Source organism: Amblyomma mixtum, chromosome 1 (assembly GCF_055824585.1).
Source record: "Amblyomma mixtum isolate Tamu chromosome 1, ASM5582458v1, whole genome shotgun sequence".
NCBI lineage: Eukaryota > Metazoa > Arthropoda > Arachnida > Ixodida > Ixodidae > Amblyomma > Amblyomma mixtum.
The window spans coordinates 287,938,101-287,945,109 of NC_143012.1; the positions used below are offsets into that span (position 1 = coordinate 287,938,101).

General features: G+C 50.0%; 1 long non-coding RNA gene across 1 annotated transcript; it reads right to left on the bottom strand.

Annotated features, from left to right (window-relative positions):
- Nucleotides 1–902: 902 nt before the first annotated feature.
- LOC149371974 (uncharacterized) lies at nucleotides 903–4,898 on the bottom strand. Its single transcript, XR_016286946.1, has 3 exons — nucleotides 4,624–4,898; nucleotides 2,095–2,185; nucleotides 903–1,192 (listed from the first exon to the last, which is right to left on the bottom strand). It is a non-coding gene; the product is annotated as an uncharacterized LOC149371974 (long non-coding RNA).
- Nucleotides 4,899–7,009: the final 2,111 nt, after the last annotated feature.

Genomic DNA, 7,009 nt, shown 5'->3' on the forward strand with positions numbered 1-7,009 from the left:
CATCGAGTGCAACTGTCAGTCATTCAAGACACGTTTCATAGAGCTCAAGCCGACTTCTTACGGATGAAGTTCAACGTCAGCCGATTGAGCGACAGACCTAGGATAGTCAATGAAACCAGCAGAAAAACAAAAGAACAGACATTGAAGTAGTTCAGTGCTAGATGACATTCCTAATTATGTTCAGTTTGAAAGACTGGACCCCTTCCACAAAGCATCTCTAAACTAAACGGCATGAAGTTCGTACAGACTGTGCTGTGCATGCAATGTGCCGTGGATCAATTGTTTTTCACCCTTCGATGCGACCAAGTAGGCTCAAGTGAATTGCACTACAGTGAGATACAACTCGAGAACGAAGTGGCAGATGGCCCTTAAAGAAGACCCCCCCCAGTCAATGGCGTCAGCTGATTTTCATCAGTTAATCCAATTAAAGCCATAACTAATCCCCTTTCATCTGCCACCCTCCTGCAGTGCTACCCCCTAGGATTAACCATGACATCATGAGAATCGGTCGACGCCATTGGATGGCAGGCTTCCTTTGAGGGGCATTGACCGCTGGGTTCTTAAGCTGTGCCCTACTATAAGTTCTTCCGCCCCCTCGTTTTGTGGGACATGCCTTCTCCCACTTTACAATAGGCATTTTCATGTTGTCCCACCTCTGTTGTGCCATAGATGCATCGCAGAAGAATAAAAATCATTGAAATGATCACTCGAGTTAATGAGCAATATCTTCCCCCTAAAATACATTTCTATTGCACTTTCGTCTCCCATTTATGAAAGGTTGGTGGAGTGTAGCTTCTAAACGTTTTCACATTCCGGTACAGTCAACACAGCATGCACAAATGCTTTGCACAAGAGGAGTGGCTAACCTGCAAGCACTCTGGCATCATCCTGGGACACCTTTGGTGGCAGGCCTCATTGAAGTGTCCGTAGTGTTTCTTTTGAAACACTACATATACCTTGCCCTCTTTCTCCATGACCTCTAGAGTAGCAAAGCAGTGTTTGCCGATTTTGCAGCTTCCTTGCCCCTTTTCCTGCCTTTGGCACTGTTCTATAGGAAGCTCTTCGTACGAGCCGAAACGGTGGCAGTGCAGGTAGCGTTTAAAAACCCTTGGTGCACATTCCTTCTTTCCTGTAGAAGCTATAAAATGGCAGCAAGTTTTGCTTTCTTCTCTGTCTTTCCAGGCACAAAATCCTGAAACGGAAAGATTGTAAACATAACTAAGCACTCCACATAGTATTAGTTAATTATTAGTGTGAAAGCACTATTCCGAACGGTAAACCCCGAGCAAGATCCTGCGATGTATGTGGGTTTGTGCCAAGAGCATAGCAACGGCGACATAACAACCACAGCCTCACAGCAGCATTGTAACATAGTTATGACACGATGCCAACATATGATGATAAGTCCATGACCACTCATGACTAAAAAGAAATTTTTAAAAATTGAGGCGTGAACAAAGGTGGGCTCCATTTTGATAAAAACGTGTACACAATGATAGCACATGAATAACGGCATAAGGCATCCTTAGAAAGCCAACAGTAAAGTAACAAGACAAGGCAATGTTCATGAAATTCTGCTTTTGCACGTTTATAAAATTTCGGCAAAACTTCTCAGTCAATTTTTTGTGTATCACACTACTTTTATTTTTTGAAAAGCAAGGCCAAATTAAAGTTTGTACTTTTTACATACACTAATGAAAAATGCAAGTGCTATGGAGTGGGCACATATGCAGTACTCTCGCACTACTACTGGCGCTCTGCCAAGTGCGCATGACAATCACAGATTTAGCTTCAAATTTTTAGCCTTTTGCCTGCAGTGCAGAACTGCATTTCCCAGTTTTTTTATTGTTAAAAATTTATCAGTCACTTTTTGCCTGCTATAGCGCATGGGGAACAATTTTTGGAGAAAATTATTAAGTTCAGGTCAAGTTATTACACGGACTGTTACATGGAAGTATTTCAATTTTACTACACCCTGCAAAAACTCATTCCTGCACAGCAACCTTTTACATGGCCCTGTCCTTTGACCACAAATTCAGGTCAGCGCTGTTGACTTCTAAAGGCAGAACAATGCTGGGCATTCTTCCTACACACCTCTGCGTGTTGCGATTGCCATGGCTTCAGCGCTGCTAAGCCAGTGCATGCCGCGACAATGTTGTGTGTCCTGTCGAGACATTGCAGGTGCCTGCAACAAAGCATAAGCAAGGCCTGTAGCAGCGAGTCTGCTGCAAGGACCAGTTTTTTTCCTGCAGTGGCCACTTTAAATATGAAAGAGAGTGCACTGCTTGTCACTTTGCTTATGGAGGAGCTAGGACACCAAAAAAAAAAATTCTGCAGACACACACAAGACTGCTTACCAGCGAGAATGCCAAAGCATTAAAGTGCACAGTCATGCTATGTTGCAGAATGACGAGTCATGAGTGCAAGGCATGACTACGCAACTTTGTACAAACTCTGCACACCTTATGTTACTAGTAAAGTGCTGAGTCATGCTACACTTCAGAATGATTAGGATGTTGAGGATTTTGCGGGGTCGCGGCGGAGCACCAGACAGAGACGACCAGCGTGGCAGGCTTCTAGTTCCGAACTGCCCGTGCCGGGCGTGCACGCCCAGCACGCGCTGTTCATCTTTATTTTCCTCTAGCGCGGGAACGCCGATCTCAGCGCCGGCGCTTTATAGCGTCGCCGGGCGCTACAGGGCCCCCCGCCTAGACGGAACGTCGAAATGTGGACTCGGTGGAAGAGAGGAGGGAATGAGTGTCCAGTAAGTTCATGTCAGGGTCCGGGAAGAGCCGTCGGGTGGAGGGCACGGGCTCAGGTGGACGAGCCTGGCTGCTGCGCAACGGGCGAATGATGCAGGGTAGCGAGCTGACAATGGACATGGAGGCAGGGGAGGCCATGGTCAGGCCGTCACCGGCTGTAGTGCTGCCCGCTGACACAAGTGTCAGCGATGTTGGAGTGTTCCGGCTGATGTCCATGGGGATCTGACGCACCGTGTACGCGATCACAAGCACAGGAGCGGCCGAAACGGCTCCATGGACTGACAGCAGATGTGGTGGGACCGTCGACACAACGGTGACAGCTGTGACGATGCCGGAGCAAGTTGCTGGGCTCAATCCAAGGTGCTTGGATGAAACGGGAGTGACAGTCCGGAGCACCTCGCCAGTGTCGATGCGCGTGTGGGCATGATCGGCTGTAGGTGGCTGCAAAAAGGTTGTTGCAGTGACAGGCCGTGCAGCTGAGACTGCGACATCAGATGGCTGGCTGGTATGTGGCATATGCTGCGGTGGCGGCGTCAACCTCACAGCAGAGGCCTGCAGAGCTGTTGGCGGTAGTGACGAGGTTGATGGAGATGCCGGAAGCCTCGGCACGGCTGCTGCCGCAGAGTCGTCCTTGGCTGCAGGAGGCTCTGGCGACAAGGCCACTGAAGCGCAAGGAGGCAGAGCCAGAGACGGGGGTCGGATAGCAGTGGGAGCAGGACGCGAGGCGGAGCTCGTGCGAATCCCACCTGGTGTGGCGTCGAGAGAGACAGCCGGGCTGGAGACGCTGGACGGGAGTGGCGGCGAGGCGGCGAGGGGCTGCTGAGGCGGGCCGGGTTCTGATGAAGGCTGCGTGGGCGCGAGCGAGGCCGGTGCAGGGCCAGAGGCTGGCGGCGGCGAAAACGGGTCCGCTGCGTCGTAGAGCGGCGGCGGAACGTAGTAGGAGCCGAAGTACGCCAAGACGGCCGCACGCAGCTCATCGTATGGCCGGCCGCCGAAAGCAGAGTAGGTGAGCCGACGCAGGAGGTCGGCCGGGAGGATGTCACAAAGGACTTCGTGTTTGAACGGCTGGATGGTGATGCCGTTCAGGTACATCGCAGCCTCCAGTTGGGCGAACCACCCGCCGACGCCTGCAGGCCGGAACGCCGGGAGCGGCGGGTCGAAACTTGGGTGCTGCCAGTACGCCATGCTGGAACGCCGCGGCGATAGAAGGCACGGTTCGCCAGGTCACCACTGTTGAGGATTTTGCGGGGTCGCGGCGGAGCACCAGACAGAGACGACCAGCGTGGCAGGCTTCTAGTTCCGAACTGCCCGTGCCGGGCGTGCACGCCCAGCACGCGCTGTTCATCTTTATTTTCCTCTAGCGCGGGAACGCCGATCTCAGCGCCGGCGCTTTATAGCGTCGCCGGGCGCTACAAGGAGTCAAAACTATGACTACCTAAACTTTGTACAAACTATACACCTTACATTACAAATAAGTGCAAAATGACTATGACAAGTCATGGCTTTCAAAGGTTACATAGTACGTTACGTTAAACATTTCACTCGAATGCCCGCAAAGGCTACCTCTGCAGATCTGTTGCACTAGACTAAGCTCATTGAAATCTTCATGGTGCCTTTAAAAAACGTGCATGTCATCGCTAAGTTTTTGTGCACAAAACCACGTGCAAGTTTCCCCAGGTGAGTGTAAGCCCGTAAATAAAAAAAAATAACGCGCTTTGTGTTTACAAACTTAAAATGCGCGCACTCGAAAAGTCAATAAACTGCAACTTTTCAATCGGTAATCTAAGCGCGCGACTGCATCCCGCTTTGGCCCTTTATTGCTTTAATCACAGCGTGCGTGCATGCAGACTTCGTTTCTTACCTTTATTAGAGTCGAAGACTAGATTCTCCACCTCTTCCTCGAAGTCGTGGTACCGTCGCAGGTCGCGAAGGGCGACAAAATGCTTCGGACGTAAGTCGCACAAGAACGGCCGTGCATTACTACATGTTGTTGTTGTGACCGGGAGAACGATGAAAAGGAAATTGCATGGGCCTGCCTACTGGCTGGAGCCGAGCCACCACCGCTGCCGCGTGCAGATAGAGGAGATATCAGAGGAAAGACAAAAAGAAAAGACGCGTCGCAGCAACAACCGCGTCCTTCCCTATGAATATCCTTGATGGGTGTTTTTAAATTACTAGTATTGATGAACGCCTTGTCGCAAACCGCTGAAGCAACGCCATCGCACGTGTCCGTCTCCAAAAAAAATAAAAAAACAAGCGAGCAAGAAATGCACCTTGGGATACCTTGGGATATTGAGCAAGGATTTTCAAGAAGAGTTGAGATTTTCCCTGTCGGTTGAAGCGCAGTGTTCCCCAAAAGTCCCCACAGAGTGACGTAGAGTAGAGCAGTGACGTCTATTCTCGGTTGGCCAATCGCAACGAGGATCACCTTCCTCTGAATACGCCCTCCGCCCCATTGGCTGTTGGCGCCGGAGGGGGGGGGGGGTTATGTTCGTAGCAAAAAGGCACTATTTGCGGAGTAAATTTATTTATTTATAAATAAATAAAATAAGTAAGTAAAATACACACATGAAAGAAAAATTACAAACAGCAAATTAAAGCGTGGCTATAGGAGAGATACATTGCAGTTTATCAACGAAGAAACAATTAAAATTAATAAAAATGCAAAAAGATACTATCACTTCGTGGAGAAGAGTGCTCAGTCTTGCTGCATACGGGTTCTCGACACACCCGGATTGATGACCAGCACACAGCACAATATGTTCACAAACACGCAACGACAGTCAGTCAGTAAACAGCAACTGTAGACGCCTCGGATTTTTCTGGGCGAATTGCGTGATGACACGGGTGATAAATTCATTCCTGTGCTTCATTACACGCTCTCGGTGCACACTCATCATACAAAGGCCGTCCAGTCTGTCGTTTGTCATCGTTGAGCGTAGCCACGTTTTCACTCTCCTCATTGTACTGAAGGAGCGTTCGACCGTACAGGTAGTAACTGGCAAAGCCAGAGCCACCTCAATGGCTTTTGCAACACCAGGGAAGAATGTCTTGGCCTGATGTAGAAGCTCGCAGTAAGTTATTTCTGATGGGTCCCCAGTTTTGTTGCACCACATCTCGTACCAAGAGATGGCCTCTTCCTTGAAGTTGTCGATGCCGTAAAAGCACTGGAGTTCTTCGGCGAGAACAGCGAACTCAACACGGCTCAAGTGCTTCATTTTTGATGGATGCAGCTGGAGAAGTTTGAAGCTCCTCTCATTGCTTTCAGAAAAGCGCCGAGCTAAAGAAGCAGTGAGGGAGTCCAAGTACGGCACATATATTGCCACACGGTAGTATTCCTCCGGCGACTGAATCCCGTAGTTGTCTCGGTGGGCCTGACGAGAGACTTGTCTTGGCACAGATATCACCACATTTAAGTGATTGGCTGCCTCCCTTGCTGCATTCATGATGTTAGAGAACTCCTCTACAGCGTTCGTCCGGTGGCCGCGAAAAATACGTTGCAGCTCAGTGATGTGGTCATGCACAGAATGGAAGTCCATGGATACACCTTGCAGAATGTTCGTAACTGGTTCGAGCCGAGCGCTGTACTTCGCTACAATATGCAAGCAGACGATGAAAGATGAGCTTGTTGTTGCGCAGTAGAGGATGTGAGCTCGTTGTCTAGTTGCAGCGTACGAGCATGATTCCGTGGACGCGAGCTCCTCGAGTGCTTCGACTATGGCCACGTAATGCTGAGAGAAGATCCTAATAGACTTATATTTTGCAGACCATCTTGTCTCACACAGCATCGGAATGTTCGGCACCAATTTTCTCCGGAGTACGCTCTCGCGGAAGAAGTTTATGGTTTGTTTGATTATGCCAATTGTGTTTCGAATTTCAGAGACGTCGTTCAGATCGTTGATGACGAGATTTAGTTTGTGACTTGCACAGTGGAAAAATAGTGCCTTCGGGAACTGTTTTTGTATAATTTTGTTCACTCCAGCTTCTTTCATGGGCGTCCGGAGGGGGGGGCAAGGGGGGGCGGCTGCACCCCCCTGGAAAATCACTCCCTCGAACCGTGAGTGATGGCCGCACGCCAGGGGCCGTGGTGGGCTCAGCCAAAAGGGTAAAAGCAGCTCCGCTTCCACGCTTTGGGTCACATCTGCGAAATGCCGCGTCCGGGCACGCGTCTTTATGCCGTTTTCAAACCACGCCATCGTTAGCTCTGTTGAAGGCCGACCTGTGGCAGACATACAGCGGCACCGGCG